Source organism: Battus philenor, unplaced genomic scaffold (assembly GCF_028537555.1).
Source record: "Battus philenor isolate CCGP_79_NKW_IND1 unplaced genomic scaffold, ilBatPhil1.0.hap1 SCAF_5, whole genome shotgun sequence".
Classification (NCBI taxonomy): Eukaryota; Metazoa; Arthropoda; class Insecta; order Lepidoptera; family Papilionidae; genus Battus; species Battus philenor.
The window spans coordinates 3,118,050-3,141,443 of NW_027181715.1; the positions used below are offsets into that span (position 1 = coordinate 3,118,050).

General features: G+C 33.6%; 1 protein-coding gene across 1 annotated transcript in view; it reads right to left on the reverse strand.

Moving 5' to 3' along the window:
• Nucleotides 1-18,067, reverse strand: part of LOC137929384 (uncharacterized) — an 80,328-nt gene extending 62,261 nt beyond the window's left edge. Inside the window, exon 1 of the mRNA XM_068772299.1 lies at nucleotides 17,661-18,067. The gene's annotated coding sequence lies outside the window, so the exon portion shown is untranslated. The remainder of the gene's footprint in view (nucleotides 1-17,660) is intronic.
• Between the last annotated feature and the right edge of the window lie 5,327 nt (nucleotides 18,068-23,394).

A 23,394-nucleotide genomic window follows, 5' to 3' on the forward strand; every position in this document is an offset into this window, starting at 1 on the left:
ATTAAGATGATATGAGGAATTAGATCAGAGCATCCTCTGGGAGCTAGTGGTCATCAAAGCCTTTCATGAAGGCCTTAACGGGTAAAAAGATAAATAAAGAGCATTAGGAAATATCTCCATTTTTAGGAAAAAAATCTACTTGAACGTTTACACTTTATTATTATAGCGTGATGTTTGTAAAGATAGTTTTAATTTTCTTTCTGATAAAAGAGGACGGTGTTTCCTATCACCCGTAAAAATCACAACTGAAAAACAACATTTTTTTTGGAATGCGACAGACCCAAAACTTCTGGCAATACAAGGCAGTATGCAGGGAGAGATAATAATCAATAATTTATTTTAATAAGTAGTAATCAGAATTGTTAAAACGTACTTACCATATTACCATTACGTTGTTTACGTTATTTTTATTTATGCAGCTATTAATTTTTAAATAGGGCGCAAAATGCATTACTTCACAGCAAATGTATCTACTCATCCCTTTAAAGCTTTTACGTCTATAAACAATTAGATAAAGACCAAATAAAACCATTGTAAATCGTAGGTCACATGTTCGCAGTGACGTCATAGTTTTGTTATTAATTTTAACGACCTAAATCAGTTGTTAGTAAATATGAAAACCATATAATTGGCGATAAGGCCAACGTACAGCCTTATGAGTGGGTTATAAAAATACACGCCACCTAAAGCATAGAAACTATTTCTGAATGCCCCGTAAACTAACGTACAATTAACATGCCTCTAAGTTTTACGAGCGCCTTATGATGTCATTCGGTGTAGAAACTATAGGTATTTGAAAAAAAAAATTCGCGGATGACCGAGTCATATTCCTGCACGGATTAATCTCGAACTAATGTATTTTTTTATTCAATAACTATTCGGCCGTGCGTGTCGTATCGACGTTCGGTTTACGTAATGTCGTATCCCCCGGAGCTCTAGGTTCAACGACCAAACGCACAGGTCGGATGCGAAATAAAATATTCCCATCGGTTTCTGAGAAAACACCGTTTTTGAACGCAACCGATAATTGCGTCAATTAAACTGTTTGGGTTCTCGTTATTCGTATGCTCAAAAGGATTCAACTTCAAAATTTAAGGAACTAAAAAAATATTTCCAAAAACATCTTACAGGCTACATATTTGCGCTAATACGATACCATATCTTCACTACATAACACCCTTTACATCGGAACCTATACGTACAGTCTATATGTTATTGTGTCGTCATTTTAGTCGTAGGACATTCTCAGTTCGATGTAGTCCTTCCTATAGATTTTCAATAGAACCTGTTGGAAGCGTCCTGCGTCCAACACCTATCGACGACCTCATACATAAATGGCACCAAGAATTTTTTTTACACGAGTGGTATAGCACCACATAACCAAATGATTTCTGATAAGTTTGAAGAATACAGCAAAAAAATCGAACACGACGCATCGAACTAATACTGTAGCGATTTTAACAGATACTCTTAGAAACGTGTCAACCAACAAAAAACTTCATCTCATATATCATACATCATCGACCTGGAATGTTCTTACGACAAAGAACGCAATGCAAACGCCTTCACGAATTTCACGTTCACATAAGTAAATGTTCGTCATACATTGCTTTTCAGTGTTGCTATTAGCGACATTTTAATATCTTATCTGTTATCACGTAAGTTGCGATAAATGTTTGTATAGATACAGCCTCGTTTATAAACATTATGGTCGTGGTACGGATTGCACATCGTACATTCAAATTTTTTTTGACATCGCTAACGTGTGTGGTCCGCTTTATCTTGAATTCCAATCGGTCGAGAAAAATGCCAAGTGACGGCATTACATTATCAAAGCGAATAACCATTTTTTTAAATGACACGAAGAGATAAATGAGTTTAAAAGCTCACCATATCCGGATATTAATTTAATACGTTATAAGAAATCAATTGCTTTGTGTTAGTGACGCTTGCGAGAGGTAGTTTAAACTAAAATATTTTTTAAATGCCTAGGACACGTTGGACATGACCGCCGTGAAGTATTACATGCAGTCACCCTTGGCCCTGATGTAGCTTTTATTGTCAAATTTATTTATATTGTATGTCCACCTTGAGTGTACAAATAAGTCGATCACGACTCTATCCTTGTTAAGATTCATTTCAATAGATAACATATCTATTATTAGTTAATAAATTTGTAATTACCAAGTGTTCAGATATTTTTGATTTCATTTTTAAGTTTACTTTATTGTTCTGTTCACATACCTTACTGTTTTTTCCACCACAAAATAAAAACGATACCGCAAGAAAACTCCGTTTGGATGTAATTTTTACATTTTTGTTTCTTAGTGATAATTTCGTCTTGTTAGCTGCGTAATGGTATTTCCTATATTTTTATAAAGAGCTACACATTATAGTTTTTTAATCCCGTTTAATTATATTCTTACTTATATCTCACATTTTACCTTCTACAAATTAGGATACACAATTTAACATATTTTTAACAAAAAAGAGGAATACCAAAATATGGCTTGCATGATAGTGTACGGTTTCATTGTAGCTTGTCGAAGCCTGTAAAAGTCAAGTTTTTGCATTCACGATGCGACATGTAAAAGACTTCATATCTCCTTCTTTTCAGCCGATGAAAGCACTCTGCAAGGTATAGGCTTTCCTCAAAGATCGTCACAATGAGCGGTTCTGCGCTGCTCGCATCTAACGACTTGCCGCGATCTCGACTATGTCGTTGGTCCACTTAGTGGACAGCCTGCTCATGTCGTATATATACTCTAGAAGTTATGGGCCCCACCGGCAATCGGTTGCACGAGCGTTGTGATACTTCAGAGCAATACTTCTACCAAAGTCGGTGATCTTGGTTATTTTGCGGGTATCGCCATTCTAATTCGATCTCGCAGCGAAACTCCCAGTATAGTTTTCTCCATTGCTCTCTGAGTGACCTTGAGTCTTCCTATGAGGCCCGTCGTACGTGACCACGACTCGGATCCGGCACTAATGACACTAATGCATTATATACAACTATTTTATCCGATTATATAGTGGTTCATCTCTGTTTTCACGTTGTGCCCTAGCGTGAGTCCTTTCGCAGAAGCTTAAAATCGTAAACCTGATCGATAACTCTAATTAACAAATTTAAAGGTACTTCTGAATACCTATGGCATTTGGAGGTCCAACACTTCAACCCTAGTGATCAGTTACTTCAAACCACTCGAAGCGTCAGGAACATAATAATAAATAGAGATAAGACATCATCATATATTAGTTTTATTTCAAGAGTAATATTTGCATAGTAATAAAACTAATTCTGTCGATATCGCTACGTACATTCGGTCACACGTTTAATATATAATTGCTGTTAGTAAAGCACTTTAAAATTTAAAGTTACATACCGAAAGAACCAGTTTGTGGGGATGTTCTCCGTCTACCTGTACCGTGACAGTTGCATTCCGAACATACCACGGCGCCTCTTTGTAACAACGCCCGCATCCCGTGAAATGAACAACAGCGGGGTTCGCACTGCATCCGTTTCTGAATTTGCCGAATATTGTAACAACAAATGCATACGTTTATTGTAAATGTTCTCGTTTATACAATTAAAAGGTATGTTAGTTAACTTGACAAGGGTCTTTTAATAAGAGAAGAAAAAACCAAAGAAGAGTTCCTCCTACTCAGTAGAAAAATAGTAAGTAAAGTAATAGATAGAAATAAAAATGTAAACAACAAGAATCCAAAAAAAAAATAATAATGTAAAACAAAGTGATATTGTAATAATCCTATATAGAAATAAAATAATAAAAATGTAAAAGAGTAAGAAGGATGCATGAAAGGCGTTACAGAGCGAAAGGGAAAGACAAAAGAATTGTGGCAAGAATGAAAAGAATGAAAGATCATATGATGTATGAAAGAAGATAATGAAAATAAAAAAAATGTGTGAAAAAAATAAATAATGTTAAGTTTAAGTCCCACACAAGATAGGGGGTACGAGCGGCTCCCAATAGCGGGGCCATAAAAAAGGGTCTTTTAAATTATAGCATTTGCTGAATCCGCGGATATGACGTAACATGGTGTTCAGGGGGCACAGTCAAAGACCACTTTAAAGGTAACATAGATCGTAGCTCCTCGGTAACCATCGGCTTTAGCCTTTATTATTTATTACTATTTCACGGGATTGGTAAACCACCCTCTTTGAACCTTTGACCTTCAAGACAGTTATTTCTGTCCCCATGCTGCCCTAATTTATTTGAATCATAATTTAAAGAACGTACCTATTTAGATAAACTACCGGGCAAATGAGAGTCAAAGTATACTATATGTTATAATGAGATCTGATCTAGATATTTATTTGAAACGCTCGGACACCATTGCATGTAACATTGCATAAATTAAAAAATACAATCATTTCTTTATTTCACATTTTAAATCTAAACGAACAGTATTTAACAAGTTATTTCAAAGATAAATACATGGATACAGGGATATTTGGTTATAGGTGTAAAAGTTTTATAGGAGTGAACGTATGTTACATGGTATGATACATCCTATTCAAAAATCAAGTTCCAGAAATAATAAATAACGTGATTACTACGTATTAAAATTACTTATGTTCACTGTATGTCCTTGCAGACTTTGTTCTTGGCCTGTCGCATTCAAATTAAAAATAAATTAATGTAACATACTTCAGAGTGATCAATTTATACAGATGTTCGGAAAAAGATTCCTAAAAGTTTTTATTTTGTTGATAAATGATATATATATTCACCTATGTAAAGTTTTTACACTAACCAGTATAAACAATCAGAGTTTAAAACAGAGATATGTGAACTTTTACAACATAATAAACTCAACACTACATTTCAACATTTTAATTAAAATAAATTAATATTAAAAAAAAAATTATAAGTACAAACATCTTCCCAGGCATTCCTCAGATGACCTGTTCGAAAAAAAAAACTTGTTGATGCGTGAAACAGGCCTTCATAAACTTTTATCTAATTGAATATTAAATCCGACGTCGGATCTATCTAGAAGGAAATATGCGTTTTATCTAAACCGGTCTTAAGTAAATTTAAGTAAGAAAAAATAAAAACTTATAATGTAAGATGATTATAGAGGTTATTCATTGAAAGAATTTATGCAGTGTAAACTTGAGAACAACTTTAACGAAGCCGTATTTTTATACATACTTTATATATATATATATATTAAAACACACATTTAAAGCTTTTTACGCCTATTTCTCAACATTTCGTATGAAGGGCTCACTCTGAAACTTGTAAGATTAATTTTCAGGCTATTCACTCTTGATTGTACCAATTCTCAATAATAAATAATTGTTACATATGCTCTTCCGTATTTTGAAAAAGCTTTTTGCTACTATATTATTATTACGATATTTAATATTCCTGAAACCATTACTTTTTAGATAGGGTGTACTTTACCTTGATAGAAAATGAGCTATGCATTTACCCATAGAGCTTTTACATCTATAACCAAAAACCCGCTATTAACTCCGATCACGTTATTTCCTAGTGTAACCAAGTTATAAATCAGCGCTGTTATAACCTACAATGCGTAATGATCGACCAAAAAAGCAAGACATTCTTAGTGTTCATAATCTGAAGTATCCAGGCCGAAATAAGCACGCACCGTAGAAATGCGGTTGTCATTCCCGATCGCATGCCAACCGGATATCCATATACGAGAAAACAGGCCACACGCGGGTAGCCGGGTCGACCCACGTCGGCGTGCCGACCACTCTCAACTGGCATTACGGATTCTACGGCCACCGCTTGCCTAGTTTTAGAATATGGTCGGTCGTATGCCATGAATTTGTCATACCTTCCGCGTTGTCCTATTTATATTATCCAGTTCAACGTTTCGGCGTAATATTTTGAAAATAATAATTACTACGGGGACAGAAAAGTATTGTCGTTTCTATCAATATACTTTACAGAAAAACCCGATTGATTTTTACCGCTCCGGCATTGAAAATTTATATACTAGATGGCAAAGGGTTGTTGATAATGAAGGTGAATATAATGTTGATTAGAAATAAAAACTTGTTAAAAATAATTATAAGAATTTTACTTAAGAAAGCGACATTACTTTCCAGTACCCCTACTATTTTGTTTTCTAATCATATGAACGTAACATATTCGAAATGGATAGAATAATCTTATGTGACCATCATACTCAAGTTACATAGATGTACGATTTCAAAATTAATCCTCATTTTAGCTGAAGGTATTCCAATGCTTAGCATAAGCCTTCTCCATAGTTTTCCAATAGTACCAGTTGTATGCGGCCTGCATCTAGCGTCCGGCAACTTCTAGAAGGTCATCGCCTGTCCTTAAAACTTGAACCCGCTTCCAACTGGTCTTATCGTAAATAATCTATGGAAGAAATATTTCAATTAAGGGTAATTTCCTAAAACCTGGAAACATTAATACAATGTTTAATTGTGGTTATTTGTAAGTTCATTATTTATGACATAAACTTGTAAACTTGAAAAGGATGAAGCGATCTAAATACAATTTAAACAATCACTAACACGTGACGACATTTTGTAAATTATGATGTAATATTACACAAATGTGCAATGAGCAATTAGCCAAATATTTACTGAAATTGTTTTGATTAGATTAATCATCTTAAGATGATGTAAACGTTCAAAGACTTACCTAAATAGTACCGGTGAAAGAGAATATACGTACATTTTCAGAACATTATGACTAGATATATAATTAATATATAAACAAAGTTACCTCTATAAATAAATTTATAGAGGCAACTTTGTTTTTAATCCAGATTATCTCAATATTATCAGGAAAACACATCGTAAGTAACAGGGCTCTGGAGTTATGAAACGAAACCCGTATTCGCATTAAGAAAATAGTGACTCATATAACTCAGCATAGCCAAGCCTCTTGACTTATTCGGTTATTGCTTGCCAACCTTTTTTTGTTTTCGTACCTCTTAATAAATGTTTTCAATTACGAGCATCGATCTACTTATAACTCTATGTCCACAATTAAGAACGTATGGGGCATCATCCTCTGCTTTGGTGCAATGAAACTAGGATAGTAGATATTGACTTGTATTATGTTATGTAAATCCACAATAAAATTGAATAGCTCGATATTTCGTCTTACTTATTTTATGTTGATATGGGTGCTGTAAGCTCGAAGGCATTTACAACTTCATTTGAGCTGAGTTCACGGAGCGGAAGGGTCCGTGAACTTAAAGATATTTCGTCTAGAAGTAGTGTGCGTAAAGGAGTGACGTCAGAGATGTTTTGTTTCGCGTTTGGGAACGTTGAATGTTGAGTGAACAAGAGAGTTATTATATATGTAATGTATTTCACTAACCCTATCCTCATATTTTAGCTCTAGATTAGTTATAAACTTCATTTAAAATTAAACATGGTAGAGTTAAAATATTATAATAATGCATATATAGGTAAACTGTTATAACTTCTCAACATTTCCACGATTATGTGCTCAATACGATACCATGTGCACTTAAAATTCTTTATTCAACATAAAGAATTCTTTTCTTCGTCAAGGTGAATGCTAAATGATTCAAACCTGAGAAGAACAGTCGAAAGAAACTTACCGGATAATTTACTCTTACCACAAATGTGTTTTTATTGAATTTCTGGATTGAATTTCTGGATTTCTGGATTACAGGGATTCTATCGTGAAAGTAAAAGAAAGTTTGCCAATACAAAGATTTGCTAACCATATGAATATGAGTCTTATGTATACAAAAATTGTTTACATTTATGATGTTTACATTGTATACACCACCTTCGTAAAATCAGTAATGTCTCTCCGACACACAATACATCAATTATTTTTAATTCTTACAGGTTTAGAAATTGTAAAATTGGGTCCATAGTAAATTATAATCCAGTTCACATTGAGCAGTTAAAAGATCAGAGTTATCTTTTGTCAATTTTAAAAATAAATGTGTTACTTATTGATGACAATTTTTTAAGTGAATGCACTATTCACAGCACCGCGTTCAATTGAGTCATCGTGTAACTTGATATTGAAGATCTCATGGGAACTATTACAAGGCTGATAAGTTTGACCGATGGCTGTCGCTTGTACAAGAGTGTTATTTAGTCCTTTGTCTGTACTAATTTGGGCATAGGGCTGATGTATTTTTTCGGTGATCATTACTCATGTGAAAAGGTAACACAGTGCAGCGGCCGGCATTGTTTAAACCGCATTTAAGGTTTAGTATTCTCTCGGCGCAGAGGCAAATTAGATTTGTGCTCCAGTTGCAACGTGGGCGGGCCAAGGCTGCTATTATCGGCTTTGTTTTGTCACGAGCTGAAGCCAACAAAGAAGAGCGTGTTGAAACACGTGCTTCTTTCGGTAAAAGTATTGTTATATCGGTTAAGCCGGAACAAAGAGTTTAAACGGCCTCTCTATAATTTTAATTTCTTCGTGCGTGAATATGATGATTATAAATTCCTGTGGTTTGAATGAAAAAAAAAAGAAGTTATTATTAGTATTTTTTCTAACAATTGTTACAGTTTTTCTCTACTTAAGAACCTTTCTTGTACTTTAACAATGGTTTAATAATTGTTGTAATAATATATGAAACGTGGTCAAGTCGCAACCAGTTCTAACATCTCTCTTTTATAACTATAATTTATGTATTATCTGTCGTCAATTGTTTCTTAATTCCTGAAAGATTGTCTTATAAGTTTTCGTGATTTTCAATCGTTGTTTCAGAATGTTATTACCAAACTAAGACGTTTGGAATTCGAATAATATAATATAAATTCATAGGTCTCGGAATTAGGGCATCTACAGTCTGTCAAGTCGCAACAAATCGTGACACGCGTTTATCAACTAACGCCTTGCGATTAGATTTAGCCGATCAGACTTCGATCTGTGGGCGTTGCGCAAGTGTGCCCGAGATCGTGATCGACAGGACCGTGAAAAGGAGGTTCCTCTGTCACGTGCACTAATGATTCGCGTGCCGTATGTCACGTAAGTGTTGTATCCATTAGTTGAGATTTTTTATTTCTAATCACTGAAAAGTACATTTCAAATAAATGTTAAAGTCTACGAAACTGTAGTCCACAAACTAGGTAAAACTTGCATCTGTCGCTATATTTATTTGAGTCATTATGGTAGAAAATAAAAGGCGTTTTGGTAGAAAATAAAAGGCGCATTGTACGCCAGGGCGTTAGACAGAAATGAAGGACTAAAGACTAGCGCCGGCGACAATATTCTGAACTCCTGAAAAGAGAACTCTCTCCAGGATAAGTATCCTGCAGCGGGTTTAATCTTGAGATTAACCATCAACTATAATAACAACTATATATCCTTACCATTATCAGGCTTACGCTAATGTAATACTACTTAAGTATTAATAGGCGCATTAAAATTCCAACCTACTCTAACATCGCAAAAAGATTGACAGCCTCTGCTAAAGATCCCATTGGAAGCACCGTGACCCGGCCAAGTAAATTCTTCTTCGTTGTAGTATAATAAAGCCTTCGCCATTAAGGAGAAACAAGGAATATTTTTGTAACCATACACTGAACATTTAAAAAGTAAATAACCTTAATATGCTGTTTTAATAAATAAGATACTTTAAGCTATATGTTAGCAGGATCAAATGTTAATAAGATTTCGTATGATAAGACTCAGTTAGAGTTTTATCCCGTTTTTATGATACTAACGCATGGAGACTGTATTCTTCGACATTCCTATGTCGAAACCTCCGCGGAACACATGCGTTCAGTCAACATCGCATTCGTCGCTAAACAAACATTCCTCAATTTATTTCCATACCTCCTATCGGCCTTGCCACGTTCCATTGTTCAAAAAAGTTCGCTGCATTAACAGTAATGGACGTTGTTCTTTGTGAACCCGCCGTCTCATAATTATTCTCATATTACGCGTATATTGTACAAAGGGGGGAATGTTTGAATGGACTTTGTTCGGTCTCTATGCGCTTATGAGCCCCCGATGCTATGCACGCAGTCGCAAACAATAGAGGATTAATAATGTAAATCTGTTGACACTAGGCAGCACACGTTGCCACGTGTACACGGGGAAAACCACCCGTAAGATTTACAGACTATCCCCAGCTTAAAGTAGTACCGTAGAGATATAGAGTATGTACCTTATTTCGAAATAGGTGAAGCAATTTTTTTTACAATCATATTATGGATATACCATTTTAAATAGCATGTTCCGGTATAACCCACACTTCGAAATTAAATGAGCAAGTCAATAACTAAAGAAACGTACAATATTCTACAAGAATAGCAATAACTTCGAACTTCTGAAATTCTATTATAAATATAATGAAACCACGGAATCACTAAGGTAGTCCATATTTCATAAGTTTGATATTTTACAAAAATCGTTTATTTGCATTTGATGTACAAAGATCCGCGAACCATAATCGCTTGTTTGTAGCAACCACTTTTACAAAAAAAAAATGCAACCACTTAAAAACAAAAAAAAATGTATACTGTATAGTATGTCTAGTGGTCATTTCATAAATTTCGTCTCGTTATCCACGCTCGAAAGAAGTTTTTTGTTATCTATTCAAAATGTAACACACAAGCATGTCAACCTACCTGAGACGGACAAGTGCGGACAGGACAGACAGTCAGACACTTGAGTCCAAGCACTCACTTTCTCTTCATTCATCTTTATAAACATTTCATGACGATAACCGAATTAAATTATATTATCTTGTTTATTAATATTTCTGTTTATATATTAGCATTTGATAAATATTCTATAAATAGGCAGTGTTATTCATAAAGGGTCTGGTCGCTATATTTTTTATGATATGTTACGCATTTACATCAGTGACATATATGACTTTCAGAACTTTAAATAGGAATTATAATGAAACCGATATCGCTGAGAGAGACTATCGGCCGCTCCGTTCCATCAGCCACGCTTTTCTAAAGCAGGGTACAGAGGTTTCGGTTGCATTATAGTAATTAATTTAAAAAAAATAGTTTTTCGATTCACAATGAACATTGCTTTATTATATTTACGTGGCTCCTTCCGTTCTGTCCCTTCATGGAAATATTAAGCGACGTAAAAACTCGGCAGCCACTTTTATTGTTTTTTTTTTTTAAATATATATAAAAAATAATGGCCCCCGTTATTGGGGACCTCTAGTACTCCAAAATTTGATTTTGTAAAAGGAAATTCACATTTTTTTTGAATAATTCTTTACTTTTTTATTTCTTTAATATTTTTTTATTCATCATATGATCTAACTTTCCTTTCTTTCATTCTATAATTATCTAGCATTACCCTACATACTAATTTCCTTTCATGTACGGCAGCCACTTAATCCGCTGAAATATATAATGTAACGGTTTGTGATTTTACTGTTAAGAATTTAAGGCTGTTTTTCGTGCTCTACCGTCCCTAGGAACTCCGAAACCTTACACTGACAAGGATGTGGCTATAGCTCCTCAGTAAATATTGATGATGCAAGTAAACAGTAATAAAAATGACTAAAAAAACTGAACGGAGCTGAAAATGCCTACGGCCTAGCAGTATTTGTCAATGGTTGAAAGTATTCATTCTCCTTCTCAAATCACCATTCCTCAAGGTCGTGATCCCCTGGGCACGGAGAACTGTTGTTTCTATCGTCGCAGCACCATGAATATATAACATGTGACTGACAGATGTGAAACATCTAGCAAATTTGATTCGACTAACTAATAGGACTGCAACCTCTTAGATGTTTGCCCTCGACTTTTCTAGTAATCATCTGTTGTTCGAGGGTTTGACCATCCTTCCTGGCTACGTGGCCAAAATGCTCTAGTACTCAGTACTAGCAAATCGTTGGTGCAAAATGCAGCAAGTTTCAAGAACCTGATATCGAAAGCATTCACATGATCTCGATTGGAGCTTAAAGTTCACATGATCCATAATGAAGAAACTGATTGAATGAAATAATACGACGTATTAAAAAGCGGTGATAAATATATTTGTAATACCAGATCCTGGTCTAAAACGTTTGCGATGATTAACTAGAGATAGTGTTTGGTAATTTATTACCTACAGGGTTCTCGAATCGGTACACTGTAATATGCGCGCAATCTTACCGAGAATGCCGCTGGCTAAAGAAAGCTACACCCAGTAAAATGTTGCGCATTGATGGAAAAGTTGTCATGAAGTTAAACTACGCATTAAGTTATTTACGTTAAAGTTGTAACTTTTTTAATTGTTTTATTCCCTAAAGTAATTTTTAATAGATTTCATCCAGCCCGTGCACTTGTCTACGAGAAAGAAAAAAATAGGAGATACCTCATAAATAAACGAAGAAATGTGACCTTAAAATTAATTTCAAAAATAATTAATCAATTTTAAATTTAATGGCGAAATTTATACACAGCTGTGTAAATAATAACGAACAAACATACAGAGCCTCGGTCCCTGAGTTGAAGATCACGTTTTTTCACATATACAAGATTAAAACGATGCGATAGCGGTACACTAAAATGTCATAAATGCGAAAAGCGCACAAAGTGCACCGCCATGAGTAAAGTGGAAATATAGCCATTTTGAAAACGTGCACGGAAATTTATATCTTACGTAACCGTAATAAAGTAGAGAATTGTATCCTGAAATAAACCTTTCCAGTTTGATCTTAATTATTACTCCGTCTGCAATAGTGCAGTTATTTTTGGCAAACGTTTTTATCTGAAACACTTGACAAGATTCGAGGACGTCAGCTCTCAACTCGTGACTTTTTTGTAAACAGACTCTGTTATTAATTTTGGTTCCAAAATGAATAGGACATTTTATCACGTTTACCAGACCGAACTATGAGATAGTGAATTATTAAAATGTCACATACCTTCGTGTTTGCATGCACGAATATTGAGGCTATTAATAAGACTATGAAGAACTTTGTATAATATATGCTAATTCCGCACTTTGACAATAAAATTAACTCTAACAGAATATAGTGTTAAGTACAGGTTAAGAGATACTTTATATTTTTATTTAAGCAGGATAATAAGACACGACCTCTTCTCACTCCCTATGGGCAATATACAGTATGATTGCTTTTAAGGATTTATTACTCAAATGCGAGAGCAAATGATCTAGACATTAAATTGTCGAATCAATGTATACATATAGCTTAATGATTCTATAATAAAAAAGCGTTTTTAAAATTCAATTTACTATATATTAAAAATAATTATTACAGACTATCTAGGGGAAAGGATATCTTCGTTTTTAGGATATTTTAATGTATTTTTAATATGTAATTTTATAAAAAAAAGTATAGTCGTGTTGAATTTTTTTTCGTCTATTATTTTTGTGTGATTCATTTATTATCTGAAAAATTGGTAGACTCATCACTAAGAGATATAATTGCTCTAATATTGAATAATTTTTGAATTTGAAATAAAAAACGTATTAATATAAAAGTAATTTTCATTTCAGCGATATTATGGTATATTATCAGATATTTTATTTATGAATTATTTATCTACAATTAAGAATAAAAAAGATATAAAAAAGGTCATTAAAATCCCTTGGCTGTACGTGTATGTGTGTTGTATGTGGAGTGTAGGTAAAGTTACAATATAAAACTCAACAGGCCAGTGCGACGCAGTTAAATGAACGTAATGATCAACGAATAAGACATTTCCGTTTGCAATTAAAGCTTGAGTCATTATATTTTGTAATACAGTCGTTTATAGCTTTTGCATATGAAGTTGCACTTCATTATTGCATTAAAAAAAAAAAGATAAAAGCATGTTGGGAAATTTAACACGTTTTCGGACATATTCCACAGATAAAAAAGAATTCTGATAACATTTAGGTTTTTTGTTCGTTGTATTTCCGTTCGCTATTGTATCAGCTATACATTTTACGGTTTCGAAGTGTGAAGAAGATAACAGATTAAAAGTTTTTTTTTTCCTTCGAGAATCCGTAATCCTAAAGCAAAAACTGTTAACAGCCAGTGTTTTGTTTCTTTGCGGCAGTGAATGATAGATATTTTAACGAGCTTTTCTTCGATTTAAAAACAGAACACGACAAGTTAGTTGGTTCGTGCATGTCCGTGGAAAATCTACATAATAATTAGTTCTGTCTGACTCATGCCAATAATGTCGGAGTCACGGTCCACTGAGCAGAGGAATTCAGGCATCTTGAATATGATGTGCCATGTATAATGAATGAAAGCTGACGTAACTGTTATTTTTGTTGAAAATATTCATTCGCAAATAAATATTAATAAAGATAAAGAAATTCATTATCATTGAATTTGTAATAAGTCTAGAATTTTCTATTTAGATACGGCGATAAAGATAAAATTCTATTAGCAATTTACAAGAAGCTATCAGCTATTATTACTTTAGAATATTTTTTGCGATGCCGTTCAGGACCGATGTCTTGCATCGGCGGCATCACCGGAGTTCAGATATCGAACGAGTACGTGCGTAATTTCGTGCTATTTTATTCGTTCGATTATCCGCGCGCCAAAGCGTCGTTTATCTACTGTTTTTCGACGGTTTTAAAATTGTTTTATAACAGTATTTTCAGGGGTCAACGGTGGCTCATTTACTTGTTTTAAACCTGTTAAAGCGGCATTATGCTGATGTCCCTCAAACCTACTTACGTCTTGCAAAAATTAACGAAAATTAACTATTCATGACAACAGACGCTTAGAAATTATATTTTAAAATTCTTCATATTTTTAGTTCAGTGTAGAAATCTTATTGTATATAATTACTTATAAATGGTTGTTTCGAAGAAATCGCAATAATTTTTTATTTGCTTTTTCGTGATTTATTTGTTTATTTATTGCTTTACAATAAAAGGGTACATAAATAAATCTTATCTACACAATTGATCTTTCACCATTTATGTTCTTCGTATTACTTTTATTATAATAGAAGCTGAAATAACTCTGCCAAGGTCACCGACACAATTCACATGTAGTGATATAAAACGTAGCTCGCCACAAAAGCTCCCACCGCATTTACGTAGAAAGCGTGAAGATTTGGCATTTCGCGAGTCATCATTGTAGCTAGTTTATGATTGAGCATTTCGCGAGTTTAACGTCATTTTTGGGCTGCTTTACACCTGCGGAGTGAGGTGAAACGTCCGGTCGTCACGTACTGGAGAAAGTGCAGCGTGGTGTACCTGCGACTGGTCCCCAATTGGGTTACGACCTCGAATATCAACGGCCACGGGGCTTCTTTTTTCGTATCGCAAACCGACGCTCTTCCGAACCGGTCCGCGCCATAGCGACCGCGACAGCCAAGAACAAAAAGAAACAACACTATTTCCGTACGATTATGTGCTCTATGGTCCTTTTTTTTGTTTCAACAACCTCTAATAACTTGCTATTAATAAATAAACAAAAGCTTTATTTAGCTTTTGTTTAGAGTGGAGGTACACAAAGGTACAGATGGACGGACAGTTACCCGTGTAAAATTGGAATACTACAGTAATACAACGACTTTGTTTTATTATCCTTTATTGGCTAAGCATTTGACTTCTATCTCGCCTGATATTAAGCGATGACGACGTCCTAGATGGTACAATAAAGGTCCAAGAAACGAGAAAGAATAGCGTCGGTAGATAATTGTTTTGGGTTAATTAATAATTTATAATTTTTTATTCAATTATTTCATGTCTTATTATATTAGTATTATTTGACCGGTCATTTTGGCGATCTTTAGGCTGAGGCCTATGCCTTGATAATTATTAGTGTTCGTCAAAAGATTAATTTCAAAAAAGCTTAATTTGATTGAAACTAGTATTAAATTTTGTTCACCTATAGACGCATCCTTTATCTTAAAGCTACAAGGGTTACAAATGCGTTTCGATCTGAGAAGAGCTTACAACTGATTCAGTCGGTTTTATTTTGTGACTACATTTTAATTGTAAATTCTTTATAACAATAAATCGTTATTTTAAATAAATATTATTATTTAGTACTATTTAGACAGATGGCAATATAATTACAGTTTAAGAAAAAGTATAAAAAGCGATAATGACTTCGATAACCGCAATAGGGCCTGATGATTTGGCCAAACTATATACAAGAAGTCCTGTCCAAGCTAGTTTTAACTTTACTTTGGTGATAGAACACATTTTATTATTTTAATTCCCTCATAGACGACAAATATAACAAAAATTCAAAAAACATCGCACTTATGAATCTTACGTGAAAATTACATGACATAGTAAACATGGTGTTCAATTTTAAGTATAGCAATTCTACTGTGCTAATTAAGTCTAGTTCAAGATACTGGACTTCCAACCGGTTTTATTTTAAATCTGTTAGGGAGGCCTGTGTCCTGCAGTGAACATCTTACGCTGAAATGATGATGATGAAATGAGTCTAGATTTTTTAAACTCCTTGAATGTATTTATTTACTAATGAAATTATTTAATTTATTATCGTAAACTTTCCAAAAAAACAAGATTTCGTTCTAAACACAAAAATCGTTTATGGTTTTTTTATTTAAATGTATAAATATTTAAACTCAAAATTGCAAACACATTGAGTATTTAAAAAAAAATTAAGAAGGATATACAAGTTTTTTTGAGCACAGACTTGATATCAAAAATAGATTATCAAAAAAGTCATTAAAAAGTAATTCAATTAAGCTATAACTAATGGACACATTTAATGTGATTGAATATATTTCAATAAACAATTTCTTTATCACTAACATAAGAATGTATTGTGTTGGCTGTTATCTGTAATTTTCTTATCAGACCTTGGTTATGGCACATAAAAAGTTCCTGATAAGGGTAACATCAACAAAGAGAATTTAATTAGAAGTTTAGCTTATGTCACAATGTAAAATAAAATATAATAGGCCAATAATTCTTGGTGCAACAAACCAATCTAGACTGCTTACCATAATACAATTATATTACATAAATGTAAATTATTATTTTAAATGCTACTCAAAATCTTAGCTCTTACTGCATAAAAATCATACGGATTTTTTTTTAACAATAGATTTATAGCATATTTTCAAATTCAGTGAACTGTAATTTCTTCACATCACAGATCTTTCAAATTTACAAAAGCATTTCCCCTTTCTTACAGTTATGTTTTAGTAAATTTTAAAATGCATTTGACACACTTGCATACACTAATAATAATAATGAAATAAAACAGATTAGTAGACAGAAATTATAGCCGTGGAGTTCATAAGTTCAATTCCTAATCACCTTCTTTCATAAATATTATGATAGTGGCACAACATGAATTCTTTAATTTATGGAAATATAATCATGGAGTTATAATCTAGGCTAGTAGGTGACCTAGACCAAATATAGCCGAAATGTATTCTTACTTAAATTATTTTTTTAAACATATTTAAGAAAATTTATTTGTTAATAAGTTACAACAGAAACAAAAAATAAATAAATTACAGGCAACAATTTTCTATTACATTCATAAAGTACGATTTGTACAGAGATTATGATGTTAATTGTTTTTAATAAATTTGTTTACATTGACGTAGTTAAAAACGTAAATATTGGGGGCGAAGAACTTAAACATTACATAAAACAATAATAGTAAAGTATTATAAAAAGAAATAAAGGCTTAACTTTTTTCGAAACATTATAAAATTAAGTAATTGAATCAGAAAAGTACAGTAAACTCACCTTGAATGTTTCGGCAATCCGCGTTTAATTATTTGCTAACTTTGAAAACACAACTGTTTCATGCACAAAATCACCAATTGATAGTTTATAAAATGTCAACTAATAGGAAAACAATAATTTAGGGAATGATATTGATTTTAAATTAAAATCCAAAAAGGGCAAACGAAAAAAATTAAGTTCAACAGTCTCTGTGGAATGCTTGCATTTCGACTTAAGCCTACATAGTAGTTACCGGTGGAGTAAATCTTTGATCGTTTCAAATTAAACACAGCACCCGTTTTATGTTTTTGTTAATATAACACAATACACAAAGTTTCAGAAAGTTTTCATTTTATCGTTTACTGTCACTTGACGCAAAGCGCCACCGAGATACACGACCACTCGCAACCAATATCGAATCCAATATGGCGGCGGTTAAGTTATAATTGAACGAAGCGAGACCGAATGACCGAGTGAGCAAGCAAAAGTGAGTAACAACGTATGAAGTAAAATAAACAGTAAAATTTCTTTTGCGTTTCTTTCTCATCTATACTTCTATACTTGTTCAATGTTTATTGTTACTGCAATATAAAATTCATCTTATACTAAATAAAATAAAAAATAACTTATTACTACGAAGAAAGGATATGTAAAACACCTCTGACCTATTTTGACTTATATTTACGTACATATTTTACATTGTAATTAATATACAATTTTATTCAGTTTCAAATAATTGTTATACTTTCGCATTTAGTGCGTGTATGCCTGAATTAATTACTTATTAATAAAGTTACTATAGGCTACATATTTATTTATATGTGTATATATACGTATAATTTTATATTAACAATAAAAACTTATTGTGAAAATAATTCGATCTTGTAAACAAGAGTCATCGAATCAAATACGGTACCAGAAGTATAAAAACCGTATAATAATACTTATTAGAAATTTATTGCTGTCAAAATCACGATCATGAACTTTTTATACTAAACCTGGCTGAATATAAAAAAACTATTACCAGAACTACGTCAATGTGTAATAAATATTGAAAGGCATTTTGATTACTAATTACATCACGTAAAGTTGAAAATGTATTATCGGGTGATACAAGGACTCACTAAAACATATTTTGAAATGCTCCGTCAATTTAATCAAAAGATTTTGACGTATTATGTAATAACATCACAAAATTCAAGTGACACATAATGGGCATATATTTTTAAACACAAATATTTGAAAATTATGAGTTTATAAATCCAGATACAAAATTATTTTAATACAATGGCGTTGGATTTGGTGAGCATAGCACAACCTCATTACATCCCAGGGTAAGTGTATTATATGTGTAAATGTAGCATTTACGTATGCCTTCTTGTTCGCCAGTAACCATTAATTCTTCGAGTTGGGTCGGTGAACTTGGTTCTTCTGCGGATCTATTTATTAATTTTTTTCTCTAACGATAACGAAACTTTAAAATGTTTTTTTTTTTCGCTTAAAACGGCTCTTTTAGATTATGCGTCTTTAATCTTACTTAATACTTTTTTCAATATTCTGCGAAGAAACTCAATCATATCGATTGATTATTGCTAACGAGGGTCTAAAAATGCAAAACCCATCCAACACGTATGGGTTCATCCCCATAAGACATACCCTATATCGTTACAATCCAGTCATTTAGCTTATTTCTTCGCTCGTTTGTGTTCGGATGATTCATAGAATCTTTGTCATCAGAAGATGATTTTGCGGTGGTAAATATGTACATAGACTTACCAATAGCGAACTAAACAAGATATCATTGTCCAAGTATTTACTTAGTGCTGTTTATTAGTTGTTATATTTGTAATATTACCAATATTGTACAAGCCTTTTCTAAGGTAAACTGATTAAACCAGTGATAGCAAAACTTGAAGACGGGTTGTAAAAATTTTGAAAAATCATTACATAATTACGTATCACACATTATAAAAGTAAAAGTCTAAAAATTGTAAAACTTAGACGTAGGATGTTCACTCTTGGGACATGGGCCACTCCCATAGATTTCCAATAGGACCGGTAAGAAATGGCTTGCATCCAGCGTTTACTGATGACCTTAAGGAGGTCGCTATTTCATCTTGTTGGTGGAAGTCCTACGCTAGGCTTGCCATTTGACAGTTTCCACAAAACCCTAACGCTCTAGTGGCAATCTGTTCTGTGGGCTATGTGGTCTGGCCATTGTCAATTACTTGCCAATATACCTGATTTGATATAGTAGAACAATATCGAGCATAGCCATCTTCACTGTACATCTGTAAGTTTCCCGTGAAGCTCGAAGTGGGAGAACACTATTTAATACCGCAAATCATCACTGGTAACACTAATTGGTCATCTGAAGTGTGTAAGAAAAACGATTGAGAGATCCTGAGAAGATTGAAAAAGAATGTAGAAATAAAAAATAGAAAGTGAGGAAAGTTATGGAAGATTGTAAAAGACCGTATCCCTCCCGCGATAAAGGCGAACGAGGGGTTTCAAAAAGGAGGGGTATAAAGAAACTCTTTTTGGTCGTCGATCACAACTGAGGAATATTTTTATATTTTAGTGTTAAAGTTTGGCTTTCCAATTCGCAGCTAGGTAAATCAATTAATCAAACAGCACATGTATGTATGCATATACATTGGTGTAGGATAAAGAAAATGTTTTTATTACCTTTTTGTTTCATCGTTATTTGAGTAGAGATCAAAAAAAAATACAGTACCCGGCGATAAATATAGCACATCGACCTTTGGAATGAGACAATCTGCTAATTTCGGATTCGTAGAGCATCACATAGGTAGTATGGGACAGAGATAATCTCTGTCCCATACTACCTACTCGTATGTGACATTTTGTCAGTCGAATTTCATGCCACAGAGATAACGCTCTACGAAATTAGCCGATTGTTTCTTTCCTAAGGTTGATGTGCAATATTTATCGCCGGGTACTGTACACATAGTTTTGACCTGGTTCACACGGCTGCACATGTAGCATTAATAGATGCCGAGGGTGCATGGGGGAAAGGGTGCAGAGGGAGCTTAGCCTAAAACGTCTTTTAAGGTAGCTAAGCTTGAAGGCTCCCTGGAAAACGACTCAGTACTACCATTTTATCGGATATGGGAATCACATTCTTAAGTCGATAGGCCACAACAGTTAATATTTACTGTGTGTTGGCTCGTTATGCAAGTTTAATAAAAGAAAGATGAAAACATCGATCTTTTCAAAAATCGTTTTACGCAACGAAGATTTACATTTAAAGGATCATAACTCAAACTGTCAAAGTCATGCGTGACCGACTTGCGGCAATATTCACGGATGCCTTTGTCCACTGAAATTTTATAAGAGCTGTTGAGAAATAAACCTTTGACAATGATGCATTTCGGTGTAATGCGTCGATTGCTGATATTGTAATGTTTGGTAACAATAAGAAAGTCTCGGACAATGCATGCGTCGTGTAACAGACGTGATTACTCTAACATAAATAATAATTTTAATCATACGCCGCGTAATATGTTTATGTTATACAGAGAGGTACTAATTTCGAATAGTAATTCACGCGGGCCCAATGGCTATTGTAGCACGTTTATCATCATTATTTCAACTGTAAAGAAGAGTCTTATTAGGTGTCCTCCGTGCGGTTGGTGTGTGCCAATTCTCGCCATGCTAGGTATACGGGTGTAGAACGCTGTTTTTGTTTTAAATTTGTTCCCGTGATGCTGTCCATTGTCCGTCAATAATAATATTAGATTGAATAGAATTATTAGAGTATAAACTCAAACAAAAAAAGTTGTCTCTTACGGCAATCATAGAAGAGGATGGGGACTATATATACAAACTTTTAATAATTGCTATGTTGGTACTGGCGTATGCACACAGGATTTATTAGTAAGGGAATAAGCAGGTTTTTCAATGTTTTTATTATATGTAAGTGGGTAGTGATATTATATAATTTACAAAAAGTTAGCGCATCAAAGATCAAAACCAAGGCATATCAGCAAATTCTCTTGGCAAAGCAGTTCTGATCATGAGAGCTGGCCGTCTACCTCGCCGTCGCATGTATTCATACATTCAAGGTCGTTTCCTTGAGCGTCATGATTTTGCCGACTGGAAAGGAAAATTGTGAAGGATAATAAAAGGAAAATTTTCACGTGGTAAATCCCAAATGACGTTGAAACGTACTTTTTTTATTTCCATCGTGACATATATGACAGGACAATGTAATGTGTGTGAAAATATTAGTAAAGAGTTTTTATTTTTTGGTATTGCCCAAATTTAAGGGCTTTTATAGTTTTGATGGAATTGATCATCATCATCTCGGCTAGATTTGTTTTTCCAATAAGACTGGTAAGAGGCGGTCTATATTTAACGTTTTCCGACGATCTTAACCAGATCGTCTGACGAACTTGTGGGTGAAGGTTCAACGCTGCGCTGGACTGTCCATGGTCTTCATTCCAGGACCAAGCATTAGCGGCGATCTGTTCTGATGGATATGTGGCATTCCCATCGCAACTTCAACTTGCCAATCCGCTAGGCTATGTCAATTATTTTCTTTCATCTACGGATCGTATTTACAGTTCTGGAATCTCTAATCCGTGATAATAACGCTTTATCCTCAAAAGAGTTTTAGTTCAATCTCGAAAGGCACTGTAGATCATGTATTGTAGGTCATGTATTATTGAGAAAAATCGAACTGTGAAGAGAAGATAACTATATAAATTGGAATCCATTATGTTGTCTTATCTGAGCTAGGATACACCACCGTGTATCTTTTTAATGAGAAAAGTTTGACCAAGTGATCGTGCAGCCAACAAAAGGTACTTGAATGGCGACCACGAGTCGTAGACGCAGGAGTAGGCCCCTCACAAGTTAGACTGGCGATAGAGTCAAGTGAAAAGTTGCTGAACGCGGACAGCGCAACACCATTCTCCACGGAGATCTCTGGGTAAAGCCTATGCTTTGCAGTGGGAGTCTACAGGTTGTAAAGAATAAAAAAAGAAGTGATATATTCTTTTTTGACGCAAGATGTCGAATGTAAAGTTCTAGTGTGAATTTCTAGTAAAAAGTACTGCATTTTACGTAGAATGAAGGGCCTGGTATTGTAAGAAGGGCGATCAGATAAAAATTATAATACGTTGGTAGAATAAAGTTCGCTTAACACTAAACAACTAAGGTTTCTTTAAATTTTTCCTAGTGTCGACTCTAAATTCGAAGACAATTTAAAAAAAAAAGTGTTTAAAACTGTGAGGTCGTTATAGCCTAACTGTTTTGGTATTACGTTTAAAGAGACAAATATTTGTCTTTGGATACTAAAGATTGTGATAGTTATTGTAACTCAAAACATATATCTAGATTTTGAAAGTTATAAGTTTTTGTTCAGATCAATTGCTTAATTTTTATATGGTTATTAAAACACTTGTCAGCTATACAATAAAATATAATAATGTTCGTTATTTTAATTTCTGTACAGTTGCAGAAGCTTAAAATTGTATCATGGTGCATGATTCAATTTTTAAATGTAAACTGAAATAAAGTTTATGACGCACAAATAATGATTTTATAATTTTCCTTAAACATGATGACTTTAACATTAAGGATATACGTGCTGAGTTATCCCGATAATTATACTGTGTCAATTCAATTTGTCAATAATTATTTTTAAAATTTCTTCGAGTATATATTTTGCTACCTAATGGTTTATTTTTTCAATTACCTATGTGATGTGAAATAATTTGTGTGTCTT